Source organism: Ascaphus truei, chromosome 1, assembly GCF_040206685.1.
Source record: "Ascaphus truei isolate aAscTru1 chromosome 1, aAscTru1.hap1, whole genome shotgun sequence".
In the NCBI taxonomy this organism is placed as follows: domain Eukaryota; kingdom Metazoa; phylum Chordata; class Amphibia; order Anura; family Ascaphidae; genus Ascaphus; species Ascaphus truei.
In genome coordinates, this window is record NC_134483.1 from 388,622,135 (window position 1) to 388,641,883 (window position 19,749).

Consider the following 19,749-nt stretch of genomic DNA (forward strand, 5'->3'; position numbering starts at 1 on the left):
GCATAATGTACATACGCAGCAGACGTCATCCCCCCCCCCCCCCCCGTTAATGAGTCAACGGACAAAGTAATGCGTTAAACAACAGGCGTGTTCTTTCTTTAGCCACGGTTTTCAACAGCGATACTGTTAAATAACATGCCTGGGGTAACACTGCACATTGCGGTAATGGGTGCAATTACATCTGTAGCACTTTAAGAAACAGTTGCAGTGATTTGGGCCGAGTAATGAGGCTTCTCAGAAAATTCACAAAAGTGGTCACAATAAAGGCACCCTCCCGCAAATGTATTTTCTGTCAATATTTCCCTGGAAATAAAGACTGTTGGATGAATTGACAGGATTGTGTGATTAGGGGAAAGGGAAAGAAAAAGCAGTGTGCTAAATATTTTTTTTATATAGAATTCTCTGTGGGGGCTTGGGACCTGAAACATGAAAAGGGCACATACGTTGTCCGCTAAATTTAGTTGCACCAGTAAATTAGTAGAGTTAAAAAAAAAAAAAAAAGACAGACCCCTTACACAAAAATGAGGCCTTACATGCAGCTCTCAACATTTCATCAATCCAGTAGACTGAAATACTCTAAAAATAAATATTCTCCAATATAGTATGTATGTATATATGTATATATATATATATATATGTATGTATATATGTATGTAGCCATCCATGTACATGCACTTCACAGCAGTAAAGCACCCAAGATAAAACACAATGGGAAGAAGCGCTTCAGACGTAAAAGTAACATTAGGAAAAGGAGTCCCTGCCCCAACAAGCTGACAATGTAAGTAAGCTTTATCTCTCACTAAACATGCTTGGTTTCTGCCGATAATTACAGCTGCTGACCCTCTCTATCCAATGTGCACGATAGGTAAACAGGGCTGAGCACTGCCCAAAAAAAGCGGAGGAGGCTCACGTATGAAAATGAGATCATTTATTTAAATAACTGGATCACCAGGTGCGTTGCGCTGTTGCCTACTGCAGGGTCAGTCATGATCCAGTTATTTAAATAAACATTTTCATACGTGAGCCTCCTCCGCTTTTTTTGGCGTTGCTCTGCCCTGTTTACCTATCCTGCTTGCTCACCCTGCTGGGCGGGATCAGCACGCCGTTTGGAATCCGCGATTGGGCACCACACTGGAGGGGATCAAGGAACCTGCACAGCGAGTTGTTCCCGTTTCTGTATACTTTATGCAGCTTTATATGTGGGACATTATCTGTACTGATCATGGTGTGCTTGTGTCACTAGGTGCTAGTCCCTCGGTCCCTGGCAAGGGATGCTGACCACAGATATTATCACTCATTGGGAGTGGCCCTAGCAGAGAACTACATCTATTATATGGATACTGTTAACCTTTGAAGCATCGGTTGCACACTATACAATCTGCACACCTTCTGATCATCAAAAGAAAAAAATCTACACGTTATACATTACTGTTGGTTACAAGACAAGGGTCACATTCAACATGAAATACATATTTTCAGGGTGTGTCTGTTTTTTCTTACTATTAAATAGCCTACTAGTAATGGCAGTACAGTTTACAGTTGCCTTTCTCATCAGCATCTTTTGCTCTCCCAACTCTCAACTTTAAATGTTTCTCTTTAATATGAGTGATTGTCATTATTTCACCCAAGAAACCCCAGAAGTAGGGTTGCCAGGTGGCTTGTCCAAAAATACAGGACACAATACTGCACCCCCACACCCCCCGAATACATATAAAAAATACCCCTATGCCCCCCGAATACATATAAAAAATACCCCCACCTCCCCAGTACATGTAAAATATACCCCCACATCCCCAATACATTTTAAAAATACTCCCACATCCCCAGTACATATAAAATATACCCCCACCTTCCCCCCATCATCTCAGATCATCCTAGCCCCCCATTATCATCTCTGCTCCTCCTGGCCCCCCATCATCATCTCAGCTCATCCTGGCCCCCCATCATCTCGTTTCCCACTCCAATCATCATCATCCTCTTATTCCCCCCCCTTTCATCATCATAATCATCTTATCTCCCCCCTCCCCATCATCATCATCTCATCCTGGCCCCCCATCATCATCTCAATCTCCTCTCCCCAGGCTGGCTCTCGTTATCATCTCATCTCCCCAGGCTGGCCCCCATCATCATCTTATCCCCAACCCCATGTCATCATCTCTCCCCTCCCCGCCCCCCCCAAATGTTGTCCTTACCTTATTTCCAGCCTCCCAGGCAGGAAGCAGATATCTCTGAATCTGTCTCCGCCAGGGTGTGGGCTCCGCCCCTGCTGTCCTCTCCTTCACTCGACATCACATGACACACACGAGTGCAGGATGACTGATTCCGGTCACCGTCCAGCCTCAGCACCAGCACCAGGCCAGAACTTCCAGCCGCATCCGCAGCGCTCGCTACCGCATTCGCCGCCACAACATTGGTAATACCGGATACATACGTGTCCGGTATTACCTCCGATTTTCTACTGGACAGGCATCAAAATTACCGACCAGTCCGGTTCAAAACCGGACACCTGGCAACTCTACCCAGAAGTACGATACAGACAGGCCACGCTAATCCTGCGGGTTCCGTTCTATAGCCCCGTGCAAAGCAAAAATCGGAGGAAAGCGGAAACAGTTGATTTTCGGCGTCTCCTCCCACGTCTGCGCATGCGCGACCTCTGTTCTGTGCTTGCGCAGCCTCGGCACCCCCCTTCTCGGTACCGCCGTATGAGGGGAACGCCGAAAAGCGGGGCCCTACTATACTCTGAGCTACGTGGTCACCCTGGTTCCAGAGACAACCTTGTTTGAATCTCCCAGACAAGTATTCTTGAGTAATTATATGGCTGCCTGGGCCAGCCTCGCTGTGACTGCCCACAAAAAGCTTTGACATCAGTGGGAAAGGACATCATGGCTTCCTGCTAGTTATTCCAGCAGCCATCTGTTTGACGTTTTAATCAGAGTACAAACCACCAAAATCTGTTACTCTTTTGCTGCCGGAGGCCAGTCCAGGAATAAAATCGCTTGGGGGTTAAAAAAACAAAAAAAAAAAACAAACAAAAAAACTGTTATCCGTTTGCCTCCATAAACGCAGCTGTTTTGTCTTCACAAGGATTGGAAAAGTACTGCAAATACGCGGAAGCCAGGTGGCAGAATGAGCCATGGTATTGGCATGAAGAGGCACACAGGGTCTTGCGTGTAAGGCTTTCTGGGGTGAACATCTGCAGACAACAGCAGTGACTGACAGATATTGTTGAACTGAGCATGATCTTTGGTCCCCCAACTACTTGACCATCCAGACTTTGCAGGGAGGTGGCAAGTCAGTTTAGTGGTCATAAATGGCCTGACATTGGCATGTACGGGCAGCAATTAGTCATTCTAGTTTTAAAGCCCTGGCCTCCATTATAGTTAACAAAAAAATAATAATAAAACATTTTTAAATGGAACCATCAACTGTTTTTGATTTTTTTATCCTAGCTCCATATTTTGTGAAATGTTTCCAGCAATTTTGTGTTTTAAAACGATATTGGTGTAAAAACACTTGAATGGTGCTTTGTAACTCCGACCTCATCACTGCATTGTTGCTGCAGTTAGCAACGAGCCTCAAAATAACTTCTAACCCTGTTGGTACTATGCATTATGTGAGATTTGGCAGATTTTTGTATTTAGGCTTGCAGATCTCTTAAAGTCACAAACCTATTGATATCAGTCTTACATTAGAAGACAATGGCAAAGATGTTCTAATGCATGAGTGACCAACTCCAGGCCTCAAGTCCCACCAACAGGCCAGGATTTAAGGATATCCCTGCTTCAGCATTCATTCTGACTGAGCCACCCATGCTGAAGCAGGGTTATTCTTAAAACCTGGCCTATTGGTGGTCCTTGAGGACTAGAGTTTGCCACTCGTGGTCTAATATAACTGAATGCCTTCCTTTTATTACAGCTCTAACTTATGTTGGCAAGTGAGGCACTCCATACACCTGCGTTGCCCCAAAAGCAGACAGCATGATGGGGCTCCTAAGGAGCTGCTCCCCTCTGCCCAGGACCAGCGTGCTAAGGGTTAACATTTGCTCGTACTTTGTGGAATGTCAACCCCACCCACTGGAATGTTAATGAGCCAAGAGGACACAAATATTTTTTTGTTCACAGCTGCAACAGATTCAATCTCAACCACCCCAGTGTACATCTGCGTTTCATACAGGACCCCTATAAGCTCATATTGAACCCCCAAAATAACCACCACATATATATGGGTATGTGTCAAAGAGGAGTGCTACTGAGCATGGCAATATATATTTAAAACCAGAGACAGAACATGAAACACAGACAGAGCTCAGTGCTACATCCAAAGACACCAATACACGGTACAGTGCCTAAATAAATATATATATATATATATATATATATATATATATATATATATATATCTTTTGAATAAAATGGTCTTTTAGTTTAACCCTTTGGCCAAAGTGTTGTAAGCCCTTGAGCCCCTCCAAGGCAGACACGTCTCAAGGGTCTTAACACTAAAATAGATTCTTAATAACCTGTACATTACCAGGAAGAATGATTTATAATAAATCTGTCAAAATTAGTTGCATAGTTCAAAGTCTGATTGAAGCTCTTATTAACCTGTATAATACCAGGAAAAGCACTCTGTATTAGATTTGTCACAATCATACTGGATGCAAGTTCCCATGGGTGTGGAAGGTGCAAAGGAGTGAGCTTTAATCATTTAAAACTGGGAGGGGTGAGCTTAAAAATAGGGAAGGAGGAGCCACCCTCCAAATCAGCTGAACAAGAATTGCAAAACATACAGGACCCCTATAAGCTCATATTGAACCCCCAAAATAACCACAACATATATATATGCGTATAAGTGTCAAAGAGGAGTGCTACTGAGCATGGCAATATATATTTAAAACCAGAGACATAACATGAAACACAGAGCTCAGTGCTACATCCAAAGACACCAATACACGGTACAGTGCCTAAATATATATATATATATATATATATATATATATATATATATATATATATATATTGATATCTTTTGAATAAAATGGTCTTTTAGTTTATTATAAATCATTCTTCCTGGTAATGTATAGGTTATTAAGAATCTATTTTAGTGTTAGGACCCTTGAGACGTGGTCTGCCTTGGAGGGGCTCAAGGGCCACCATCTCTTCATGGTGGGACACTTCAGCGGGAGTCCACCTCACAGAGGCGGACGCCATCGCGGACAACGTCGCTGGATCAGCGGATCCCTGTTACCGTTCAGCAGTACTTGGGCAGGTACTACAAGTGCACCAACTATACTGTACACACTGTGGGCAGCGCTGTCACACACTCCAGGGTGGGTTGGCTACTGTGGACTCCAGGTTGGTTAGGTGTCCAGGGCACCTCAGTACGTTGGGGACACTCAACGGGGTGCGGACTAGGAGGTTGGACGGTGTGATACGGCGTGTGGGTAAGGCCGTGTGAAGCCCGAGTTATATGTATTATAGTGTTATCAATTGCATGTCTGTAAACCTATTATATATGCTGTGTACTTATTGTATTGGGTCCTGTGAAGGGGTTATCCAGCGCTGTCAGGATCCCTCACAGGTGGAGGCGCTGTCACCGGACGGATCAGGTACACCCCACGCTCCCAGCAGCGGAGGTTCAGGCCTCCTGTGAACTGCAGGTAAAGCACCACATACTGTACACTCAGTAGTCGCCACATCTTCCAGAGGGTGGGGGAAACAGCGCTACATATGAATGTGGTATAGCAACACTACAGCACTGTAAATAGCAAAGAATTGTATGTTTTGTGCTGTGTGCTTCCAATCCTATTATGGGATTATGACGACATGAGAACCTTAAAGCCTTGCTTAACTGTTACATTAGTCCAACAGAAGGCAATAATAGGGTCATTTATCAAAGTCCACTGGTAAGAACTGTGTTATACCGATTCAAATATAACAAATAAAACAAGAAGGTTTATCAAAGGAAGAAGTGCCACTCTTTTTAATGGGATTTTGTTTCTTTAATAAATCTGGAGCAGGTACCAAATAATTATATCAAGTAACCAATCTCAGCTGTGGAGATCCCATAGATCCCATCCTGGTAAAAACAACAACAAAGATGACCTAACGTTTTCAGTCCACTCAGAAGATAGAAGTGTGCTATGATTCATACTAGTCTTGAACCCTTAATGTATTTATAGCTGCAGAGGCAATATACTTCCTGGAAAAAGAAACAAAAAATCAGTAGAAACCCAATTGTAATGACATTTTCGAAATCGTACTCGGAGCAGAAAGCTGCGCTTTCAAGACACGGAGCCCCTTGCATCAGGAGAAATTCCCTGGTGATGCCCTGGTTTTTGGGAAATTAAAACAGCCGCTTTCAGTGTTACTGTGAGTATTATTTTTATTATAAATACAGTACAGTACATGTTTTCACTAACACTTTTTTTTTTTTTTTTTTAAATCTGGACTTCACCAGTAAATTTCTCTTGTGCTGGGAGATCCTGATAGCAGCACCATTCTGGGCAAGCACCCAGTATTGCAAACTGGAGCACTGCTCCAAAAGCAGATGCAAATTGTATCATCTGTCTCCCTGTGTCAATATATGAAAGGTGATTTGCTCCAATGGGTATTTGGGGAGTGGGCATAGGAGAAGTCTCATCGAGGAGATAGTCCGCCCAATGTAATGATAGATATAGATATATAAAAGTGTGGCTATTTTTAGCATGTCAAGCGCCCGCATATTCCGCAGCACGGTACAGCGGGGGTTAGATTTAATAATTACATAAGCAGAGTTACATACAAATAAGGACAAGCTTGCACAGATGCAAATGAGGGTAATGTGGCTGCTCATTGTGGGGCGGAGAACACCTCAGGCTGGACTACGGTCCAACCGCACAGCTGATCCCATTAATGTTTGAGGGAGTGGATGTTAAAGGGTGTTACATAGCGAGGAGATTGGTCCGGACACACAGCTGATCCCAATTGATGTTGTTCTGCCTGTCCCCAAATTGGGAACCTTGGACAGAATACCCACCTGTAATTAGGCCTCAGAGGAGTTCAATAAAAGGCGGCAAAGTATTCTCATGCTACTGGGTATTAAAATAGAGTTTAGGATTCTCTATTTTAACAGCCCCTTTTTGGTTTCCTCGCTGTACATTGTCTTGCCGTCCACTATCTCAACTTTTATTTCTTCTGTAGCTCAACAATAGTTTTACTTACAAATAGATGTTTAAGAAGGTTATTAAAAAGGTGGAAGATAAACCATCTAATGATTCATTTCTTACTGTTATGTGTGGGCAGAGCTTTACCTGTAGGTTAAAATGGTATATTTTCCATAATCAACATTCCTGTCATTTTATCAACATTGACCACATGAACCAATGATCAGACGACACTGTACTGATGTTTCTAATGCCCTATACTCTTGGAATAAAACGATGGATAGAAATCAAATGAAAAAGCCAAAAGCAAATCAAATAATAATGTTGACAATTGCAGCCCCATCAAGTTAATTAGGCCGTTAAAGGAAGCCTGGTTCTGCTTACGCAAAAGGTAACAACATTGATTGCAATTAAACTTTTAAACTGAAAAGTCCAAATGTGCAATTTCATTTACGAATGACAATCTCCATCGTAAATGCACTAAACTGGTTTTATATTACTTCCCAGATATGGCTCAATCCACCTTGTAAGAATTAAAGTCGATCTGAACTGGTCACCTGGTTTAAAGCCTAAAATGCGTACAATAGGTGCAATGCAAACAGATAGAAATAAACTCGCGCATACAGAAATAGAGTGGATTATACATGCCACGAGGCTTTGCTTTTGATAAAGTACACCCCAAAAAGACAAGATCTGAATGTGCATATAGAACCATTATCCTGGGAATTTGTAACTTGTAAACATCTTTCACAGCTTGGGGAAAAATCAAGATACTGTAAACAAGTCTAATACCGTAAAAAATACACAACAGACATCCTTATTGGAAACTATGTTTGGTGTACCTTAAGGTGGAAAATGTTGCCTTGTGTACCAGGATGTGGACTCTCAGTATGCGAGCACACCTATTTACACAAAGAACGTGCATAGAGTTTACACATTGGCATTGCTATGCAATAATTACCCTGTGCTTCACGGCCAATATTTGTACAGATTACATATTCCATGTGCAACCTTCCGCTAGTTTTAGAATAGGAAATACTAAATATAACCAGGACTCTGTATGTGAAAGGAAAAAAGCAGAGCATTACTTCTCCATTGAAAAAAATGTATAATGCAGAGAAAACGAATTCCCAAAGTAATAAAAATTTATTGAATAAGTGACACAGACACAGACATGTAGGCCTCTAAACAGCACCTACGCGTTTCAGGCAAAAAAGCCCTTTATCCATTTTGCCTGAAACGCGTAGGTGCTGTTTAGAGGCCTACATGTCTGTGTCTGTGTCACTTATTCAATACATTTTTATTACTTTGGGAATACGTTTTCTCTGCATTATACATTTTTTTCAATGGAGAAGTAGTGCTCTGCTTTTTTCTTCTTTTTTCCTGCTATCAACTACAAGCGGATGCACGCCGGTACCCCAGGACAGGTGGAATCTGACTTCAAGAGAAGTGCAACTACGTGCAAGTCTTTCATTTTTATTACTGATGTATATAATAGTCTGGACACCGGAGCGTGTTGGGTCTTCACCGCAGCGCAAAGTGGGATTTGGTTACTGGAAGGGTACACCATTCAAGATTTCATTTATATCTATGCTAGCCCAGCAAGATTTGCCATGTGTTTTTTGAGCATCACACAAGTGGTTTTTTTTCTCTGTATGTAAAAGAAATAAAATATTTATCGTGATAACACCATTATGGGTACTCAACATTTCGGGTCTCAACACATGCAGAGCGCAGGTCATGTTTTCTATTATCTGCCGTTCCATCATCTAGTTTGTTTCAAACACCTTGAGGGTGGGAGATTTCCTATTCGGCAGGGCCTCCAAAGGGTAATCCCTGTGGTGTTTTATAATGTGGAAACATTGCAGGGTATCTTTATTATAGACACTATTTTGAATGTTCTAAGAATTGCTTAATAACGTCCCTTTCGGGGCTGGGGGAGAAGGGGTTGCTATCCCGGTCGCTGCCAAAGAGAGAAAACATGATTTTCTTTACTCGGCAAACAAAATCTGGCAACTTGTTTCTAATCATTATACCCTCACCCTGGTACTGGAGATGTTTATAGGTTAATATTTGTGGGCCAGTTTAATTTTTTTTTTTAAATATACAAATATGGCAGCGTAATACAAACATGGCCACCAGGGTAACCAACAGAAAGCCACAGCGTCCTCCCAAAAATAACCTGGTGACTTTACTATTGGCACTCCAAAGCAAGCCCCGACCCCTGCAAGCACTGTATTTCCTGGTGGACCCGGGGCTACCTGAACAGGGAGGTCCTCGGATGTCTGGGAAGCACCCGTGAGGCCCTGGGGTTATCCCACCCCATGTAATAGAACATAACAAAAAATACTTATGTTTGGCCAGGATTGAATTTCTAAAGAAGTACTTCTGGTCACACATTGTTTTTATTTTAATAGGGTTGAAGCAGGGGGTCTCTGGACCTGAACGGCATTGATTTCAGCTCTGGGGACCCCCTGCTTCCTGAGATAATTACCTCTGTAGGTGCTGCCGGTATCGCTGCACAGTTTGAAGCTCCCACATCATGTGGGCCAATAGGAAGCCACAAGGGATGACGTCACGGCTTCCTATTGGCCTACAAGATGCGGGGTATTTAAGCCGCCATATGGACAGCCCCGTCTGGGCTGCTACCGGGCACCCCTTTCTCAGGTAAGCACATTGGGAAGCAGGGGGTCCCTGGAGCTGAAATTAATGGGGTTAGACCCCCCTGCTTGAAACCTATTTAAAAAAAATAAAACTAGTGGTGAGGAGTGCCTCTAAGTGAGGCACCTTAGAAGGTGCTGTCCATATAGGGAGCAAAATTAATCAATTGTAACAGTAACAAAGCAGGTAAGTTTGAAAAGAAAGCGTAAGCGCCTAGTTTAATCTTTGTTCAATTTTAATTGGCCGAGATATTTGCAGTTATATTGACACAGGTTGAAGAAAACCAATATAAAAAAAATCCAGTGAAAAATGTACCATTTATGTCTCACAAGGGAAAGAAATGTAGGGACTTGATAAAGGGGTTAGATATGGGCGATTTCTGCCATTTGTACAATAAACAGACTCTTGTAAGGGTTTGTTCCATTAGCTTCTCTGTCACGTGATGTCCCTGCAGTGTAAGAATCCTTCTGATCCTCCTCCTATGAACGATCAGGTTTTTAGGGCTATACACACACACCGCAGTTGTTTTAGCAATAGTTAACGCAGCAATCCCGCCCACTTTTGGAATCCTTATCTTTTGCAGAATGCATAAAAGGTGCCACATAATTTAGTAAGTAATTGAAAAGTAACCAAGGTTACTGGAGGGTGTGGTACTTCATATAAAATGCATTGTTTACTACTTTCATTCACCTTGATAAAGGACTAGCGATAGTCTGAAACGCGTTGGTGTGGTTTTTTTGTTTCTGATTCATTAAAATAAGCTTTTATTTATGGGAACGCATCCTTGAACTTATTTCAGGCATTGCCAGGTTTGGATCTAGTGCTCCGTTTTTTTCTCTTCTGCTCTATACAGCCATCTACAGGCGGAGGCACAGTTAACCCGTGGGATCCTGGATACATCTGGACTTGCTATTCATCGTGGATATTCATTCCCATGTGAGTCTTTTCCAATTTAATCACATTTGTTCTGGGCTTTATTATCAGTGTTTTCCATTTAAACAGATGCTTGTTTACTGGTCACCGGAAGGTGCTTTACTATAATTATATCCTTACTGCTTTGCCTTGTGTGATTATAGTTTGCCAGTACGCATCTTTTGGAATCATCAAACATATGCCTTTATTGGGTTAATTCCATTCTACAAGACTTTATCAACACCTAGTATTGCTGTTTTATTTTGAGCACCATACGTTTTTTTAATTGGTTACTACTTTGGCTGAAATCCACAAAACAACACCGTGGCATAGGTGAAAAGGTAGGGGGGGGGGGGGGGGAAACTCCATAAACTAGCAGACCTTAGTTGAAGGATTGAAATAAAAATGTTCAAAAATCAAGGTCATTTTCAAATATAAATGTAATCTTATAACGGAAAGCATATGAAGAAAACAAAACATGCATATTTACCAGGTTCATTTGTTGCCTTTATAGTTCACAAGGCAATACTCCCAAGCGGACACCTTAATGGCCGCTTGAAATTGCATCCTGTCTTTGTGCACAGTATATGCGAACCACTAATAAATCCATTCGTAATGAATGTCGTAAATACCAGCAAGACACAGGTTCCTACATAATATGCTGTGAAGTTGGTGTCCCGTTTGCTTGCGAAGATTTACGATTCAAACCAGGGAAGACCGCATCACAGCTGCCTGATTCAGAGACACTGAATTTGGTGGTTACTAAAATTGCCAACTTTGCATTCAAAGCTTTAATAATAAATCATTTGATTGATACTCAGGAGCTGCCCTACATCAACCTTGTAACATATTCTGCTGACGCAATAAAATAAAAAGTAAACAAAAACCACACAAAGCTTTTTCTACTGTTATTTCATAATGTAAAACATGAAAATATGGCCAGATAAAACCAAATTATCTACTGCTTTCCCCAAACACTGGTGAGAGCTCATCTTAATATATAAAATCGAAAGGTTAGTGCTATCTGCGGTGAATCTGATTGGTCCTCAGCTTCTGGCCTATCAGATTGGTGGGTCTGACGTCACCCAACTGCCACTATCTTCCCCCTCGGCCGGCCGGCCGGCCAGCCAGCCAGCCAGCCACACACATACCTGTCCTCTCCCCCATCACACTCACCTCCCACACACTCTGTCCTCTCCTCCCCCCCATCACACTCACCTCCCTCCCCGGCGCTCCACTCACCTCCCCTCCACTCACCTCACCTCCCTCCAACCCACCTCCCTCCCCGGCGCTCCACTCACCTCCCCTCCCCTCCCTCCAACTCACCTCCCCACTGTCCACCCCTCCTGTCCACTGTCCTCCCCCCCTCCTGTCCACTGTCCGTCCCCCCCTCCTGTCCACTGTCCGTCCCCCCTCCTGTCCACTGTCCGTCCCCCCTCCTGTCCACTGTCCGTCCCCCCTCCTGTCCACTGTCCGTCCCCCTCCTGTCCACTGTCCGTCCCCCTCCTGTCCACTGTCCGTCCCCCTCCTGTCCACTGTCCGTCCCCCTCCTGTCCACTGTCCGTCCCCCTCCTGTCCACTGTCCGTCCCCCTCCTGTCCACTGTCCGTCCCCCTCCTGTCCACTGTCCGTCCCCCTCCTGTCCACTGTCCGTCCCCTTCCTGTCCACTGTCCCCCTCCTGTCCACTGTCCCCTCCTATCCACTGTCCCCTCCTATCCACTGTCCCCTCCTATCCACTGTCCATCCCCCCCTCCTGTCCACAGTCCGTCCGTCCCTCCTGTCTACTGTCCGTCCCCCCCCTGCTGTCCACTGTCCGCCCGCCCCTCCTGTCCACCCCCCCTCCTGTCCACTGTCCGTCCGTCCCCTCCTGTCCACTGTCCGTCCCCCCCCTCCTGTCCACTGTCCGTCCACCCCCCTCCTGTCCACTGTCCGTCCTCCCCCTCCTGTCCACTGCCGTCCCCCCCTCCTGTCCACTGCCGTCCCCCCCTCCTGTCCACTGCCGTCCCCCCCTCTTGTCCACTGCCGTCCCCCCTCCTGTCCACTGTCGTCCCCCTCCTGTCCACTGTCGTTCCCCCCCCCCTCCTGTCCACTGTCGTCCCCCCCGTCCACTGTCATCCCCCCTCCTGTCCACTGTCCCGCCCCCCCTCCTGTCCCCCCCTCCTGTCCACTGTCCCGTCCCCCCCTCCTGTCCACTGTCCCCCCCCCCCCCTCCTGTCCACTGTCCCGTCCCCCCCTCCTGTCCACTGTCCCGTCCCCCCCTCCTGTCCACTGTCCCGTCCCCCCCTCCTGTCCACTGTCCCGTCCCCCCCTCCTGTCCACTGTCCCGTCCCCCCCTCCTGTCCACTGTCCCGTCCCCCCCTCCTGTCCACTGTCCCCCCCCTCTGTCCACTGTCCCCCCCCTCTGTCCACTGTCCCCCCCCTCTGTCCACTGTCCCCCCCTCCCCTCCTGTCCACTGTCCCCCCTCCCCTCCTGTCCACTGTCCCACCCCCCTCCTGTCCCACCCCCCTCCTGTCCACTGTCGTCCCCCCTCCTGTCCACTGCCCCCCCACCCTCACTCTCCCGTCCACTTTCCCCCCCCCCCTCCCCCACTCATAGCGGGAAATTTAACTCACGGGCAACGCCGGGTCTCTCAGCTAGTACAGTATATAGAACAGAAGTCACACGGCTACAGTATCTTCAGAGCTGGGATAATTCAAGTTGATTTGTGGTGAGCTTATTTGGGAGAAATATATATAATATAAAATATAATATAAATATATATACACACACACACACACACACACACACACAAATATACACACACACACAAATATACACACACACACACACATAAATATACACACACACATAAATATACACACACACACACACATAAATATACACACACACATAAATATACACACACACAAACACACATAAATATACACACACACACTCTGTGATACCATCACGGTGCTCTAGGGGCTGAATAGGGCAGCTATAGGACTTTTTCAGCACACAGAGTTAATCTTCCCTAGAGAAAAGCAACAGCTGCTAACTAATGGAGTTAATCAACCTGTATAAACAAGGAAGTGGTTTAAAAGACAGACCAAAAGCTGCCATACTGTGAGACTGTTTTCCCCAAACAAGGGGGGAGATAGAAGTACTCCCCAGCTGTGGAAGCTGGTAACAGAGGAACCTACAGAGGCTCAAGTGGGGCTGTGTTCCCCTAATAAGAAGGACGACGTAAGGCCTGTGCTGTAGCAGTGATGCCTGCTCCATAAGGACTAAAGATAAGCAAAACCCATATTTTTGTATGCAGAGACAGTGTTACATTGGTGTATATGCCAGGGCATGTTTTAGCTGGGAACCAGTATAGTTGGCCAGCAGTCTTTAGAGAGGACTGAAGAAAAGTGAGTTCATTTCTCTAACGGGAATAGGATTTTATTTTATAATTTTGTTTTTATTTAAAGGGACGGTGGGCCTGGTATATGATTTAATCCCTGTAAATAAAACCCCTGCATAGAAAATACAGTGTTTCAGGACTTAAATTGGGATAAAAGAGACTGCAGCGTGGTGTAGGCATCCCAATAAAACACACACACACACACACAACATTTAAGAGGAAATGCAAACTGTATGTTTTGGCATGAATAATAATCTGAAACAAAAAATCACTCCTGGATGATTTAACAATGAGGTACATGATCCAGATAAAGAGGGAAAAGTAAAAGGGGGCAATTTTTTTTTTTTTTATTAGGACTAGGGTAATATGTGCACTAATCGTCCAGTGCCTTCATTCTAATTAGGGCATATCTACGAACCAGTCTGTTGCTACAAGACACCTTATAGCCCATTCATGTCAGTGTGCGTGTGTCCGTGTCAGCAGCAGTGTGTGTGTGTCCGTGTCAGCAGCAGTGTGTGTGTGGTGTGCTGTTGTATGTGTGTGTAGCAGCAGTGTGTGTATGTAGAGCTGCTGTGTTGTGTGTGTGTGTGTGTGTGTACACACACAGGGGGCGGCAGTGTGTGGATATAGATAGCTGCAGTGTAAACGTATATAGAGGTGGTTTCATGTATTTACCATTTTATTTTAATAAAAAATTTTTTTATATAACTATACAAAAGTGTCTATTATTTATGCAAAAAGCCTACATTCAGTATATAATAGTAATAATCGCCTCAGAACAGGGCATTACTGGCCAATAATGCCCTGGCTGGGTTAAAGTCCCTCGGCTTCGCCTCAGGCCTTCAACTCTTCCAGCCAGGGCATTATTGGCCAGTAATGCCCTGTTCTGAGGGGATTATTACTTAACAGGTGGCAGTAAGAGCCGATCTAAAAATAAATTAATACACCAGTCATTTATCTAATGCTACATACAGAACTGATTAAAAAAAAAATCATAAGATTTTGCACATCTTGCAGCTTTAAGTGGTGCGCCGCCTACAAAGTGTAGTTTTTGTGTGGCTGACTAGGTGGCGCTGCTGCATAAAGAGCAAAGCTTTCCCAGTGCCCCACTCTGGCCATTCTGTGGGAAGGAGATGATATGCATATTGCACAGTGCAAAGCAGCGTGTACAGAAAGGATCACGCATGTTGGTAATATACCAGAAAAGGCAGCACATACACTAACATTGGACAAGAACATGAATATTTTTTTTTCTGTACTTATATGTGAGTCGGACATGTTCTGAATCATTTATGGAATGCAAGGTTTTAACAAAACGTATTCAAACATGCTGGTTGTGTGTACAATGACGTTTACCATAATGATCCAATGAAAGCTACAACATCCTGCAAATATTCCACACACACAAAAAGAGAAAATAAAAGCCCATAGTTGGCGGTAGATACAGTATGGGCCCAGTGGCAGAACTACTGCAGGTTCAGGTGCACCAGGACCCATCCTCCCACGCTTCAGAACACTGTTCCAGCACTTATTTTAGTTCCTGCCCTTCTGTAGGGTCCACTCTGTGTGTCCCCTTCCCCACCAGGCCCTACCTGTGAAACAGCGTCAGTGTGTGCCCTGACGTCAGGGGCCCGGGCACAAATGCCACAATCGGTCACCTGCCATGTAGGGCCCTGGAGGGTGGCGCAGAATGGGACAATTCGCCGCAGCCAACCCACCGCCGGCTGTCTCTCCGCAGCCAACTCGTCCTTAATCAGCCACTGAGGGCAGCTCGCCGCCGGCCATTTCACTGCTAAGGTAAGTTATTAAGGGGTTAACTTCACCGGTTTTAGGGCAGGTGTTCCCAATGGCACACAGAGTTCAGGAGAGTGTGGCGGAACCAACCAATTAATACACGTGCGTGTGTGTGCACACACAATCCATTGCCTTGGGGGGAAGCCTCCAGCACGAGAGAGGCACGCTGCACCTGTCGTGGCACTGCGGCGAGCTACTCACTGGCAAGTGGCAAGCTCCTGGTAGCTCACGATCGACATTTTGGAGACACCTGATCTGTGATCTGTACACCCCAATACATAACACACCTTACCTGGAGACGCCCGGCGAACTACAGGGGGGTGAGGGGGTGGGGGGACGAGAGAGGCCGGGCCGGCTGTAGAATGGGGGTTGGAGAGAGAGAAAAGAGAGAGGCCGGGCCCACTGCAGGGCAAAGGGGTGGGAGAGGGGGGGGAAAGAGGCCGGGCCCACTGCAGGGCAAAGGGGTGGGAGAGGGGGGGGAAAGAGGCCGGGCCCACTGCAGGGCAAAGGGGTGGGAGAGGGGGGGGAAAGAGGCCGGGCCCGCTGCAAGGCGGAGGGGGGGGGGAGGGGGGGAAAGAGGCCGGGCCCGCTGCAGGGCGGAGGGGGGGGGGGGGGGAGGGAAAGAGGCCGGGCCCACTGCAGGGGGGGGGGAGAAGGGGGACCGAGCCCGCTACAGGGCGGTGAGGGGGGGGAGGGACCGAGCCCAGGCCCGCTGCAGGGCGGAGGGGGGGGGGAGGGAAAGAGGCCGGGCCCACTGCAGGGGGGGGGGGGAGAAGGGGGACCGAGCCCGCTACAGGGCGGTGAGGGGGGGGAGGGGCCGAGCCCAGGCCCGCTACAGGGCGGAGGGGAAGAGCCGGGCCCGCTACAGGGCGGTGGGGGGGTGGGAGGGAGAGGGAAGAGCCCGGGCCCGCTACAGGGCGGAGGGGAAGAGCCTGGCCCGCTACAGGGCGGAGGGGAAGAGCCAGGCCGCTACAGGGCGGAAGAGCCCGGGCCCGCTGCAGGGGGGGAGGAACGTTAGCGGCCCTGGCGGGCACCCACAAAAGGCTTAGCGGACGCCATGGTGCTCGTGGGCACCGGGTTGGGGACCCCTGGGTGAGGAGGTAGCATAAGGATAAGTTAGGGATTTTATGTTAAGGGCTCCGATTATGGGTAAGGAGTTCAATTTAAGCTTTATAGGGTAAGGGGTTAATGGCATGAGGAGTTAGTTTTTTTCAGTAAGGGGTTAACAGGTTACTGTAAGACACCCGGCTGGTGGCGGCGAGTTGGCGATGGCTACAGCAAGTCGTCCTAAGCCGAGGGGGGTGAGGGAGGCCGTGCATATACTTGGGGAAGGGGCCATGAATGTTCTTGCACGGGGGCCCACACACACCTTGTTCCGTGCCCGTTTGGGCCTCGGTTTAAGTCTGTCCATTGTTTCCCAGAGCACACTGTTACACCACGGAGGTTACCTACCTCTCAAGTTCAGCAACTTCTAAAAGCATTTTTTCATTCACTAACTTTGTTAGTTTGGAGATTGTAAGGTGCCTGGGATAAGCCAACATTGTGACGTTTTGTTATATTTTTGTGTAGCAGTGCTTTTTGAATAGTTTGTTTTTGGAAAAAAATCTACTTAATTCACTATATTTGTCCCAACCAACTCTGCTGGAGAATGGCCCCCTGCGTGTAGCACCCTTTCAATGAGAAGTATTCTCTAATGTTTTATTTTGAAGAAATAAAGTACAATCTTTTCTGAAATAATATTTTCGTTTATAACACATATTAGAAGACCTTATATGCCATCAGCTGTGACTTTTAAAGCAGGCGCACACAAGCAAGTATAAAGTGCTTCCATTCCCGCTGGTTAGGACATAATAGTTTTGCTACTTCATGTATAAATCCATATTATGTTTTTATTTGTTTCTCTTTAGAAGTCAGTATGCAAGAGTAATTTGTCTGCTTATGTTTTCTGAATCAGTGTTTAAGGCAGGGGAGCGCAAACTGGGGGGCGCAAGATTTTCCAGGGGGGCGCGCGACGGTTGCAGAAGCCCTGCGCTCTTCCCCAAGGCATGACGGGGAGCACGTGGGGACTCTGCAACTTCCCTTACCTTAGGCGACGCGTCGCCATGGTAACGTGGCGGCAAATTCCATTGCGGGTCACGTGCCATGGCAACGTGACCCCGTAGTGTCATTTGACGCCGAAGACAAGTTAAGGTGGGGTGTGTGAGCGGGGGGGGGGTTATAGCAGGCAGGGGGTCCAGACTGAAAAGATTGCGCACCCCTGATTTAAGGTACTGCTGCTGTACCAAAATCTCAATGTGATTACATTGACACTCATTTAAAAATGTTCCTATGCAAATACATGGCTTCCTGTACATTGTTATCGTCAAGATACAGAACTTTGAAGTCTATGTTGTTTATTAATAAAAGGAAATGTAGTAGATCCATACAGAGACGGAAGGAATAAGCACGTATTGCTGTCTAGCTTTGGAAAATGAGGCAAGCTAAACCGTGCACTGTGCTTAGCCCTTAGCAATAGCAAGCAAAGTCATCAGTACAACAAGTACAGGGGGAAAAACCCCACAGAGGAAGGCAAGAGAAAATAAGTCAAACAAACAAACATTAGACAATAGAAGTGACCTTACCACTCAGCCTAATACAAGATGGCTGATATATCTAATTGTATTACAGTTTGCAATAGGATACTACGTATCATTTTAACAAGGTAGGTTCCAAGGAGAAACCTGAAAAGGTCCTATATACTGTATAGCACTTACTGTGGAACATACATTGATGGACTAATAGTCCTGAGATTCTCAATATCTCCACATAAGGGTCAAATAGACCAAGGCTAGCCAGAAATTGACACACATAATATACATGTCCACATAGGAGTAAAAGGTGAAAATAATAAAATGTAATAATAAACAATAAATGAACAGTAAAGAGTGAACATATAATACAGGGTGCAATTAAAAGTCTTCTTGAGGTAACCGCCTCAGTGTGTGTAGATAAAGCATAAAACATGTATCTTTATATCATAGATAAAGACCGCCTATAATAGTGTACTCCAAAAAGGAGATAGGACAATCCGGATAAGTATCATACACCAACACTTCTAACAAGTGCAGCAGCACAAGATGGATCTCCTGGCTAAATCATATTGTAATATACATATAATATGTAATAGGGTATGTCCAGCTGTACCTGTTTCTCCCCACATAGTGTATCTGCTATGTAAGTCCTGTTAAGATCTAGGCATTAGCAGGTTAATCTGTGGGCCCTTGACCCTCCCTTTCTGCTTCCCCAGAAAGTGAAGGAAGGTAGGTGGTGTCTCAGGGCCTGTGTGCAGCCCCTTGTAGGTGGGTACAGTCCATGAGCCCGCCCCTTCCAGAAGTTTCTAGGGGGAGTACCCTAAAGTTAGGGGCAGTCTTCATCTCCACCTTGGAGAGAGAGAATGTAAGGGGACTTCCCCTCAGCCTTGAGAGGGTGAGGTTGTGTCACCCCCTGCTCCTCCTGTAGAAAGGAGGGTGAGTGTGGCCCTCTCTGATCCCTGGCTAAGGTGAAGGAGGGTAAGGTGATGGTGGGAGCTGCGAGTCTTCCCCATGGCGGGGTAAGCTTGCTCACTTGGGCTGGCTAGCCTAAGACCACCTGGAGCAGAGCAGTGGAGAGAGAAAGCACCGTCTAGAAGTTCTGGGACACGTGGAGAAGACTACTGTATGCTGCTGAACATGCTGTATGATGCCATGAATAAAGATCCTGTAAAGATACCTCTGCCTAAGGTGTCAGTTCCTGGGCTGGAGGGAGGTATGTGTGTAGTGATGGGGGCTGACGCCTACACTTTGTGGGATCCATCACTGCTGGAGGTGCTGACAACCG

The 19,749-nt window shown here is 46.1% G+C and overlaps 1 protein-coding gene across 5 annotated transcripts in view; it reads right to left on the minus strand.

Moving 5' to 3' along the window:
• The window catches only part of CLCN3 (chloride voltage-gated channel 3), a 92,157-nt gene that overhangs the window by 51,736 nt on the left and 20,672 nt on the right, over nt 1-19,749 (minus strand). The window lies entirely within an intron of this gene.